Below are 13,131 nucleotides of genomic sequence, written 5' to 3'. Positions count from 1 at the left end.
GACCAGATGGATGGGCCCGTGGCGGGATCACTAATGGACACAGGGCACCACTTCGAGTCAGGTGCCAGCAAGGTGGAAGAGGGGTACTGGTATGGGCTGCTATCATTATGGATGAGGTAGTTGGACCTTTTCGAGTTGAAGATGGACTGAAACTCAATTCTCAAACCTACTGCCAGTTTCTGGAAACGAGTCCTCAGGATTCAAGAAGCCCAAGATCTTTATGCAGGCCAATGCTTCATCACATGCATCCAAGTACTCCACTGCTTGGCTTGCCAGAAAGGACCTCAAAGATGTCCAAATAATGACTTTGCCCACTTCCTCACCTGACTTAAATAGTACTGAGAACATGTGGGCCCTTCTCAAATGTGAGATTTACAGTGAGTGAAGACAATACGACTCTTTGAACAGCGTTTGGGAGGCTGTGGTTGCTGCTTTAGTGAAAGTTGATCATGAACAGATCAAGAAATTGACAGACTCCATGGATGGAAGGCTCATGGTAGTTATTGAAAAGAAGGGTGGCCAAACAAGGCCAAACATTTTATTTAATTGTCATTTTGTGTTACTTATTTGTTGCACCTACTCTATAAATTGAGGATAAACAATTGAGTTGGGAGAAATTATTTTTGTAATTTAGTTGCCTAATAATTGTGCACGTGTGTATATATATATATATATATATATATATATATTCCCCTGAGAAAGACAAAACTCATTTTTTCTTTGCTGAGCATTCAGATTTGAGGTTCAATATCATTTTGGATTGAATGAGAGCATTGTGTTTGTTCAACAATAGTCAAGTCAAGTCAAGTCAAGTCAAGTGGTTTTTATTGTCGTTTCAACCATATACAGTTAGTACAGTACACAGCGAAATGAGACAACGTTCCTCCAGGACCATGGTGCTACATAAAAAGCACCGACCAGTACACAGTAGTGCAAAAAGATGACAGTTTCTAAAAATGTAAACATAACATACTATGAGATAGTGTTCTATGCACATAGCAGTTATTGAGGTTGCAGACAGTTATAAATTGACAATAATTAAAGTGCAACTCAGGACACGTGTGTGTGTGTGTGTGTGTGTGTCAAACCAGTCTCTGAGTATTGAGGAGTCTGATGGCTTGGGGGAAGAAGCTGTTACACAGTCTGGCCGTGAGGGTCCGAATGCTTCGGTACCTCTTGCCAGATGGCAGGAGGGTAAAGAGTTTGTGTGAGGAGTGTGTAGGGTTGTCCACAATTCTGGTTGCTTTGCGGATACAGTGTTTTTTGTAAATGTCTTTGTCTTTGATGGACGGAAGAGAGACCCCGATGATCTTCTCAGCTGTCCTCACTATCCTCTGCAGGGCTTTGCGGTCCGAAACGGTGCAAGTCCCAAACCAGGCAGTGATGCAGCTTCTCAGGATGCTCTCAATAGTCCCTCTATAGAATGTAGTGAGGATGGGGGGTGGGAGATGTGCTTTCCTCAGCCATCGAAGAAAGTAGAGACGCTGCTGGGCTTTCTTGGTAATAGAGCTGGTGTTGAGGGACCAGGTGAGGTTCTCCGCCAGGTGAACACCAAGGAATTTTGTGCTCTTGACAATCTCCACAGAGGAGCCGTCGATGTTCAGCGGAGAGTGTTAACCTTGTGCTCTCCTAAAGTCAACAACCATCTCTTTTGTTTTGTCGACATTCAGGGACAGGTTGTTGGCTCTACACCAGTCCGTTAGCTGCTGCAGCTCCTCTCTGTATGCGGACTCGTCGTTCTTGCTGATGAGACGCACCACGGTCATGTCATCTGAAAACTTGACGATGTGGTTAGAGCTGTGTATTGCTGCTCAGTTGTGAGTCAGCAGAGTGAACAGCAGTGACTGAGCACACATCCCTGGGGGACCCCAGTGCTCAGTGTGGTGGTGGTGGAGATGCTGTTCCCGATCCGGACTGACTGAGGTCTCCCAGTCAGGAAGTCCAGGATCCAGTTGCAGAGGGAGGTGTCCAGGCCCAGCAGGTTCAGCTTTCCAATCAGGTGCTGGGAAATTATCGTGTTGAATGCTGAGCTGAAATCTATGAACAGCATTCGAATGTATGAGTCCTTTTTGTCTATGTGGGTGAGGGCCAGATAGAGGGTTGTGGCGATGGCGTCGTCCGTTGAACGATTTGGACGATACGCAAACTGCAGTGGGTCTAGTGTGGGGGGGCAGCTGGGTCTTAATGTGCCTCATGACGAGCCTCTCGAAGCACTTCGTGATGATTGGTGTGAGTGCGACGGGACATAGTCATTGAGGCAGGACACTGAAGACTTCTTTGGCATGGGGATGATGGTGGTGACCTTGAAGCACGTTGGAACGACGGCGCTGCTCAGAGAGATGTTGAATATGTCGGTAAGAACATCTGCTAGCTGGTCTGCACATCCTCTGAGCACTCTGCCAGGAATGTTGTCTGGTCCAGCAGCCTTCCGTGGGTTGACTCTACGTAGAGTTTTCCTCACATCTGCCGTGGTAAGACAGAGCACCTGGTCGTTGGGAGGAGGGGTGGTCTTCCTCGCCTCCACGTCGTTCTGCACTTCAAACCGAGCGTAGAAGTCGTTCAGTGCATCTGGAAGGGAGGCATCTTTGTCACAGGCATCTGATGTTGTCCTGTAGTTGGTGATGTCCTGGATGCCCTGCCACATGCGTGCGTGTCACTGCTGTCCTGGAAGTTACTGTGGATTCTCTGGGCATGTGCGCGCGTTGCCTCTCTGATTGCCCGGGACAGTTTGGCCCTAGCTGTTCTTAGGGCTGCTTTATCGCCTGCTCTGAAGGCAGAGTCTCGGGTCCTCAGCAGTGTGCGAACCTCCGCAGTCATCCACGGCTTCTGGTTGGAGCGTGTGGTGATGGTCTTGGAGAAAGTGACATCATCAATGCACTCCAAGTATTCCTCCAAGTTGGTAGAATGGCCATATGTTGCAGCCTCCCTGAACATGTGCCAGTCAGTACACTCAAAACAGTCCTGAAAAGCAGAGATGGCTCCTGACGAGCGGTCTGTATGCTGGAATTAACATAACAGAGATGTGGTCTAAGTAGCCGAGGTGGGGGCGGGGCTCCATGCGGTACGCACCTGGGATGTTTGTGTAAACAAGATCAAGCGCGTTCGCCCCTCTCGTTGCAAAGTCCACATACTGATGGAATTTAGGGAGCACTGTCTTGAGATTCGCATGGTTGAAATCTCCAGCGACAATAAACAGTTCGTCGGGGTGAGCGTTCTGCAGTTCACTCATAGCCCCATACAGTTCAGAGAGCGCTTCCTTAGCGTTAGCGCTGGGAGGAATGTAAACTCCGGTTCTGCAAACAGTGGTGAATTCCCGTGGTAAATAAAAAGGTCTGCATCTAACAGTCACAAGCTCCAACAGTGATGAACAGTAACTAGAGACTAGCATAGAGTTCTTGCAACATTCCGTGTTGATGTAAACACACAAGCCACCACCACGGGTCTTACCGCAGAGAGCTGTATTTCTGTCGGCACAAAACGAGACGAGCCCGTCTAGCTGAATGGCGGCGTCCGGAACTCTGTCGCTGAGCCACGTCTCTGTGAAAACCAAGACGCAGCAGTCTCTAAACTCATGCTGCGTAGCCTGCTGGAGTCGGATATAGTCCAGTTTATTGTCCAGGGAGCAAAAATTTGAGAGCAGGATAGACGGGAGAGCCGGCCGGCTAGGGTTTGTTTTTAGCCTAGCATGGACCCCTGCCATCTTGCCGCGCTTCCGCTTTCTCGCACACTGCCACCGGCATCAGCAAGCCGAGTACGCGTAGCGCCTCCTGCAGGTCATCATGCAGCTTGGTTTTCATGAGTGTCTGGCGATGGTAGACATGAACACCAGTTGCTCTGATGTCCATGTGCCGCAAAAGTCGGGCTTTTTTAACAAAAAAACAACATTTTGGATCCGGAGTGGTCGCTGCATGCTACCACGCCACCATCTTGGATTTATGTCCAATAAAATTAATCCTGAGGAAAACAATTTGCCTAATAATTAGGCACACAGGATGTGTGTGTATATATACATATATATATATATATATATATATATATATATATATATATATATATATATATATATATATATATGGGGTTGTACTTAGTTGTCATGAAATTTTGCAAAGCAAAACAAAATGCAATGGTTCTAGGCTTCATTTTATGAGAAAGAAAGAACATTTGTCCAACTCACTATTCTCAGGTCCATTCTTTGTGTCTCTGCTTCCTGTATTTCAGTTGATATTGGTCATATTTTTTCCTTCATCAATTTTACATATCTGATTTTCGAATACGTTGCATTTGTCATGGAAATTTAGCTTTTCATTTCTCCCTGACGAATCAATTTCATTTTGAAAAATGGAAATGAAGAACTCTCTCTGCAACAGCACATTGCCTTCACTGATTAAGCTTGGGTTTTAAATAAAGAGCTTGTGAGAGCGACAAAATCGAGGCAGAGTCAGAGAAATGTCAGCTATCTTTGCACAGATGATGTCAGTGTCTTCCAAGAGTGTGACTTTATGCACGAAATGAGACCTTCAAAAGTGAAACATGTCTTATTAGAGCTGAGTTAGAGTAGAAAGGATAGCACAACCTAAAATAATGAAATATAGAAGAGAGTGACTAAGCCAATCTTGTGCTAGAGGAAAGCTTTGCCGTCTGATATAAAATGAAAGACTGAAGATTTCATGTGACAAGGTTTCATGCTAGAAGGAGGGTAAACAAACTTCTTTGGTATCTGTGTCATGAAGGCCTCAGGCGTGGAGATATGGCGATGACGTATGTTGTGTCATGTTTAGCTTTCCGAGAACATCTCATTAAAATATCGAAAACCAGACAAGGGAAGATCATGTCTCGAGAGAAAATCTTGTTTTTGAACAGAATTATATTAGCTTTAGATGCCTGAGCCTTGGTTTGAATGAATTGATATATTTAAGAGATAGATATGGGTGCTTTGATCTCTAGCATGATGTTTATTCATAATTGATTCTGAAAATACACAAGTTTAAAATATTTTCACATTAAGGCCTATATCAACATATCAAATGCTTTAGCTTGAGGGTTCCTAAGCAAGAGGTTGTTGCATGTTTGCAACCATGCATGTAACCTGTCTTTCTGCTGCCAACTTGAGTGAATTCTGAAGTAGAATACAAGAGCAAGTATTAGCATGAAAAAAATGGCAAGGCCTTCGATATAAATGGCATCTATTTGATGTCTTCTTTTGGTAATGGTAAAGCCATCGGCTTGTTTTTCAGTTGGATTCCAAATGCATTATGTGTTCTGAGCTTCATTTAAAATGATGAAGTAAGGAAGTCCAGGCAGGAAAAAAGATGGAAGGAAGGAATTAATTAAATCAAAACTGACCAAACTGACAATATTGACTTAAAGGTAACACTTTTACAGAAAAGGTAAAACAATTACGCAAAAATACTGAATGGAAGGAAGGAAAGAAAGTAAAAGGAAGGCTGGAATAAAGTAAGGAAGAAAAAAAGGAAAGGAAGGAAATCAAAATTGACCATATTTACTTAAGAGAAATGTGTAAAATAATTGCAAAAATATTGTCCATAAGGAAGGATGCAAGGAAGCACAGAAGGAAGAAAGGAAGGAAGTAAGGAAGGAAGGAAGGAAGGAAGGAAGGAAGGAAATCCAAATTGACGAAATTACTTACAGGGGAAATGTGTTACATAATTACGAAAACAAAAACATAATAGCAAAATAATGACTGTAAGTAAGGAAGAAAGGAAGGAAAGGAGGAAGTAGGGAAGGAAGGAAAGGAGGAAGGAGGGAAGGAAGGAAGGAATTCCAAATTTACCATATTTACTTACAGGGGAAGTGTGAAACATAATTATGAAAATGATAACTTAATTGCAAAGATAATGACTGTAAGGAAGGAAGGAAGGAAAGGAGCAAAAGATGGAAAGTAGGAAGGCATGAAATCAAAAGACAATTACAAAAAATAATAATAATATTATTTCATGATAGCTTCTGTTGGTCACAGAAAGAAATTATATGCAGTTGTGCAATCCGTTATGACGTGTGCCTTTATGCGACTCTTCCAATCAAGATTATGGGATCAAAGGGAAATTACAGGACAGTTAGCAAGTGTGACAGAATGTCCGCCTCCCTTCCAAACATTGCTGCCCTGGGCCTTCATCACTGGACCAGGTCCAGACTCATAACAGGAGTATGCAGCCAAGAAGGGGATACAAATATTGAACATAGTTGGCAGCACTGATGTGCACCTGCTACTTGTGCATTGTCACTGATGCAATAAATTTAGCATTGCGTCTCTCAATTTCACTGAGATGTTTGACCTGTGCGTGCAAGAGATATCTTTGACACAACAACACTAATAAAATCCTGGTCCGTTACTGTGACTACTATTAATACACTGTCTCATTGTGGCCACCATAAACCAAATGTTTTGGACCCTTTTAATTAAATGTTTGCAATTTATATGCTGCTCTGAAAAAAAAAAAAATCAGAAAACAAGGCTACTTTTAAATGCAATCAAGAGAGAAAAATGCTTTTTGCCCCTATAATGGTGTAGTTACAGCCTATACTAGCAGGTGCTAACTAGACCAAACTAATCACTCAAGACTTGTCCTTAGCACGGTGCATGCTGTGAGTGTCCGTACACAGTATAGTTTTTCTAGACATGCAGACTGTTAGGAATCAGACGAGGGCAGACGAGGAGTGAGGATCTAAATGCAGTTCTTTAATGAAAAAGGTGAACCGGATACAAAGAAGCACAGACAGTGTGCTTCTTTGTGTGTCGCTGGAACTGCACACAGAAAACGAAGTATACTCTAGAATTTACACATTCACAATACCTATATAAGTAGGTTAGACACCTTAGCTAATTTATAATTGTCTTAGCTAATTTTATAAATGCCTAAATGGAAGGAAGGATGGAAGGCAGGAAGGAAGGAAAGAAACAATAAAGGAAGGATACAAGGAAGAAGGGAAATAAGGACATATAGAAAGGATAAAAGGAAGAAAGGAAGGATGGAAAGAAGAAATAATGGAAGGATGGAAAGAAGGAGGAAGGAAGAAAAATTAGTAAAGGAAGGAAGTAAGGAATGAACCAAGAAGGGAAGGAAAGATAAAAATGAAGGACAAAAGGAAGAAAAGTAGGGATGGAAAGTAGGAATCAAAGAAAGGTGGAAGGAAGGAGGAAGGAAAAGGAAGGATGGAAAGGAGGAATGAAGGGAGGATGGAATGAAAGGAGGAATGAAGGAAGGAAGTATAAAAAGGAAGGGCAAAAGGAAGAAAGGAAGGACTGAAAGAAGGAATAAAGGAAGGACAGAAGAAAGTAATGAAGGAAATATGGGAGGATGGAAAAAAGGAAAGAACAAAGGATGGAATAAAAGTAATGGTGGAAGTAAGGCAGGCAGGAAGGAAGGAAGGCAGGAAGGAAGGAAGGAAGGAAGGAAAGAAACAATAAAGGAAGGATACAAGGAAGAAGGGAAATAAGGACATATAGAAAGGATAAAAGGAAGAAAGGAAGGATGGAAAGAAGAAATAATGGAAGGATGGAAAGAAGGAGGAAGGAAGAAAAATTAGTAAAGGAAGGAAGTAAGGAATGAACCAAGAAGGGAAGGAAAGATAAAAATGAAGGACAAAAGGAAGAAAAGTAGGGATGGAAAGGAGGAATGAAGGGAGGATGGAATGAAAGGAGGAATGAAGGAAGGAAGTATAAAAAGGATGGGCAAAAGGAAGAAAGGAAGGACTGAAAGAAGGAATAAAGGAAGGACAGAAGAAAGTAATGAAGGAAATATGGGAGGATGGAAAAAAGGAAAGACCAAAGGATGGAATAAAAGTAATGGTGGAAGTAAGGCAGGCAGGAAGGAAGGAAGGAAGGAAGGAAAGAAACAATAAAGCAAGGATACAAGGAAGAAAGGAAGGATGGAAAGAAGAAATAATGGAAGGATGGAAAGAAGGAGGAAGGATGAAAAATGAGTAAAGGAAGGAAGTAAGTAAGGAATGAATGAAGAAGGGAAGGAAAAATAAAAATGAAGGACAAAAGGAAGAAAATAAGGGATGGTAAGTAGGAATAAAACAAGGGTGGAAGGAAGGAGGAAGGATGGAAAGGAGAAATGAAGGAAGGAAGTATAAAAATGAAGAGCAAAAGGAAGAAAGGAAGGACTTAAAGAAGGAATAAAGGAAGGACAGAAGGAAGAAAGTAATGAAGGAAATATGGGAGAATGGAAAAAAGGAAAGACCAAAGGATGGAAGTAAAACAATGGAGGAAGGAAGGAAGGAAGGAAGAAAAACAATACAATATATACGCCAGCCTTTCCAATTGTCAGACACCTTACCTCATTTTTAATTGCATAAATAAAAACCTCGGGCATGTCACCACTAATCCCATCACCTAATTAGCAGAAAAGCTTATACACAATAAATAAGGCATTAATATAGTTCAGATATAACATGGATTTAAACCATGATTGCCATATAACTTCTGCTTTTTGTGATCAGATAAAATTCTGTTAAATAATTCCTTCTCCATTACCTCGCCAAACATACTAACAACCTAAACCACTGATAACATCTATTAGTATAGGATCAAACATGAATCTAGTCCGAGATAAGCATGACATATCTAGCCTATAATAAGATCATCCCTCTCTCCTTTATCTCCAAATCCTCAATCATTACAATGACAATTATTTCTTCTTTAAAGTCCAGACAAAGGTGCATCACTACCATCAATGAAGCGCTTGCGAGGCAGACATAACATTCTGTAACCAGCACAAGTCTTATACTACATGATTTGGGAGCCCAGTCTTGAACATATTGTCTACACCTCCTGTCACTAAGATTAATGTGTGACCATTATCTTCAGCTGACATCAGATCAGTTGTTATCTTTAGATATGACAAAGCTTGCAGTTTCCATTAAGAGTGTGGAGCTGCAACATCAGCCTTCTCAATTGTCCCTATTGTGGTAGTTGTGGACTCTGTATGTGTGTGCGTGCTTTGAATCCAAAATGAAGTCTAGGGAGGAAGGCAGCATCTTAGAGTGTACGTGCAAGTGCTATCAAACCAGAAAGGATGTACCATATTAAGTAAAAGGCAAAAAAGATTACATGTTATGTTGTTTAGCTTTGAAATCTGAAAGTATTTCAATACTGAAATTCAAGCCGTCATCATCACAGGTAAAACTAGATCTGATATATGGCATAAATGTTCCCAAATAAAACGTATAATTCATATTCTGTATGCATATATGTACATATTTTAAACTCCTTTATTTGTTTGTTACATACAGTATATTTTGCAGATCTATTTAGGCTAATATGTCTATTCAAGTACAGTAGGTATTCATAGAAATGTGTTGAATATGTGAAAATCCAGTATAAAACAGTCATTTTTGTATATACATGTAATTGTACAGGTATGTGACTTCTTATATCAGTGAAAACATTAAGTAAATATACATGAAATTAAATATACAGTATAATAGCATAGTATATACACTGATGAGCCAAAACATTATGACTACTCTCAAGTGAAGCGAATAACGTTGTTCATCTTCTAACAATACCACATGTCAAGGTCTAGGTTGATTAGATGGTAAGCGAACAATCAGTTCTCGTAGTCAACGTGTTCAATGCATGGGAAATGGGCATCCACGGCTTATCGTTGCATGAGGGCAATGAAGTCAGTCCCATCTGGTCCGAACTGACAGAAGGTCTACAGTCTCACAAGTCACAGAAAATGTTAATGATGGTTACAGGAGGAATGTGTCACAAGAAACAGTGCATCACACCCTGCTGCTTATGGGCCTGTGTAGCTGCAGACCAGTCAGAGTTACCATGATACCCTGTCCATCCTCGAAAGCGCCTACAATGGGCATGCAAGCATCGAAACTGGACATTGGAGCAGTGAAATAAGGTTGCCTGGCCCGATGAGTCCAGTTTTCTTTTACATCACGCAGACGGCCGTATACGTGTGCACTGTTTACCTGGGGAAGTGATGGCACCAGGATGCACTGTGGGAAGACGACAACCTGGTGGAGGGAGTGTGATGCTCTGGGCAATGTTCTGTTGTGAAACCCTGAGTCAGGCCACTCATGTAGACGTCAATTTGACACATGCCACTTACTTAAACATCATTGCAGACCAGGTACACCCCTTCATGGCAATGGTATTCCCTGATGGCTGTGGCCTCTTTCAGCTGGATAATGTGTCCTGTCATACTGCACACATTGTTCTGGAATGGTTTGTGGAACATGATGAAGAGTTCAAAGTTTTGCCCTGGCCAAAAACTTTCCCAGATCTCAATCCGATTGAGCATCTGTGGGATGTGTTAGACCAAGAAGTCTGATCCCAGCGGCTCCACCTCACAACTTTCAGGACTTGGAGTATCTGCTGTAGTCTAGGTGCCAGATACCACAGGACACCTTTGGGTGTCTTGTGGAGTCCATGCCTTTTTCTTCCCTTACAGCTCGGGTATATTCCAGGACGATAATGCCAAGATTCATCTGGCTCAAATTGTGAAAGACAGAGTCCTGACCTTAACCTCATTGGAAGTCTTTGGGATGTGCTGGAGAAGACTTAATGGAGTGATTTGACTCTCCCATCATCAATACAAGATCTCGCCCAAACATTAATACAACTCTGGATGGAAATAAATGTTGTGACTTTGCATAAGGCTGTCTAAACAATGCCATGACGAATGCTTGCTGTAAGGCGGTCCAATGAAATATAAGAGTATGCAACTTGTTTTTTGGCCAGGCTTGTATTATATATGCGTTTCACATGCATTGACATATAACAGACTTCTGTATGGGGTTTGAAGTATCTGGAAATATTAATAAAGGTAGACTAATGGCACATGCACACAAAAACATTTTCATTTAAAAGCACATTTTGCTATGTGTGCAACTTGTACCACATAATTTGAAAAACAATGAACTGAAAACATACTAGTGTGTGTGTGTGTGTGTGTGTGTGTGTGTGTGTGTGTGTGTGTGTGTGTGTATGAGCGTGTATTTATCACTTTGTGGGGACCAAATGTCCCCATAAGGATAGTAAAACCTGAAATTTTTGACCTTGTGGGGACATTTTGTCAGTCCCCATGAGGAAAACAGCTTATAAATCATACTAAATTATGTTTTTTGAAAATGTAAAAATGCAGAAAGTTTTCTGTGAGGGTTAGGTTTAGGGGTAGGGTTAGGTTTAGGGGATAGAATATAAAGTTTGTACAGTATAAAAACCATTATGTCTATGGAAAGTCCCCATAAAACATGGAAACACAACATGTGTGTGTGTGTGTGTGTGTAAGGCTACTTTCACACTTGGTTTGGTAGTTTGGTCTGAACTACCCATTTAAGAAACACACACACACACACTACAGACTGTTTAGCAACTAGGCCCATCATGGAAAACTAAAAAGTGCACAAAACCCATCTAAACCAACCAAGTTTTGGGACCTACTGATACCAGCCAACAAGTTTAGGCTGGTTTTAGTGCTTCTGCTGGGATGTGCCACCATAAAACATACAGTATCATAGCATGTGCACTACCCAAATCTTGCTTTTTGTTAAGATGTGTTAATTAGCAGAGCCTTTCTCATCCAAACCAACCATTTTATCCAGCACATTTAGTGCAGAGACAGTCCACTAAGCCTCTTTTAAATGAAGGAAACCCACATTTGACTCAACCTGGAAAAGACTAAAACTCAACAATTCATTAACACAAAAAATATATATGTGCCCAAAGATTGCTGTAACTGCTTCAGTTATTTTGATAACTTCCAACATTTTACAACCCCACCCCTCGGTTGGCTAAAAAGCACTGGGTTATCCCCTTATGCACACATTTCAATTATATCTGTCAGGTAGTGGTGATATTTTATGGATTTTAATAAAATAAAATAATAAAAAAACATGCCTATAGCTGATTTAATACAGCACTTCAATTTCTACACACCAATTCTTAAAGGAGCACTGAAGTATTGGCTCTTATTGATCTTATTGATTTCGTTTTTTTAGTGGATTGATTTATTACACAACCAAAATTACCAGACAATAGGGAGCTGACCACAATAAAACGTTTAGTATTCAGCTGGTCATGTGATCCCAACCTGGTGACCACAATAAAGGAGGACCCCCTTTTATAAAATAAAATATATTGTCTAAGCCACAAATATTTGACAAAAAGTACTTGTAAGTGTAAACCATTTATATATAAATAAACAAACAAAAAATAAATACATCTTTAAAAGAACATACAAGCTATGAACAAAGAACTATGTGTCTACATGATTTATTGACTATTAGGGCATAAAGTGCCATTGCATGAGCTCTTCATATGTTCTGCTGGCACAACTAGAGCTTGAACTACTATTGATCCACATGCCGATCTTTGCCATTGATCCATGCACGAACCATGGAGAAAGCACGTCAGTTACAAAGAGATGAATCTTGCTGGTTTCTGCTCTTGGTAACAATGTCATGATCAATCACAACGGTGGTGTTCAAAGAGGTGTTAAGTTAAACGGGGTAAACGTCCAGGGAATGACATTAAAAGGCAAGGACAAGTCTTTTTATTGAATGTGTGTCTTTTGTCAATAGGTTTCACAAGGCTATACAAGTTATTTTCTTGGTTCTAATGTTCTCTTTTAAATTTTATACATACATTGCATATGTCTGCGATGGACTGGCGACCTGTCCAGGGTGTCCCCCGCCTTTCGCCCAATGTTAGCTGGGATAGGCTCCAGCCCCCCGCGACCCTGTACACAGGATAAGCGGTTGATGATGGATGGATGGATGGATGGATGGATGGATGGATGGATGGATGGACATTGCATATGTTACTGTAGCTGTATAAGACCAAAGGTTCTCAACTGGCTTTGCTTTAGGAACTAGATTTTACATTGGACAGCAAGTGGCATTTCAACATAGTACCACAATTGTTTGTCTTACAAAGCATCCTTAAACAAAACATAAAAATTGTTTATAGCTGCCTAGGGTCAACAATTTGCAACATTAACATGACATAGACTAAATATGAAAACCAACTTTTTATTTTTACTTCGTTTTCCAAAGTATGCCTTACTTGAAAACATTTCAACACTCTTAGTTGAAGGAAAACACTGTTCTAGTGTGGACGAGAGGCGTAAATGTAGCAGAATTAATGTA

This window comes from Xyrauchen texanus, chromosome 5 (genome assembly GCF_025860055.1).
Source record: "Xyrauchen texanus isolate HMW12.3.18 chromosome 5, RBS_HiC_50CHRs, whole genome shotgun sequence".
Classification (NCBI taxonomy): domain Eukaryota; kingdom Metazoa; phylum Chordata; class Actinopteri; order Cypriniformes; family Catostomidae; genus Xyrauchen; species Xyrauchen texanus.
The sequence above is the reverse complement of the archived record's forward strand: the minus strand, read 5'-3'. Positions refer to the sequence as shown.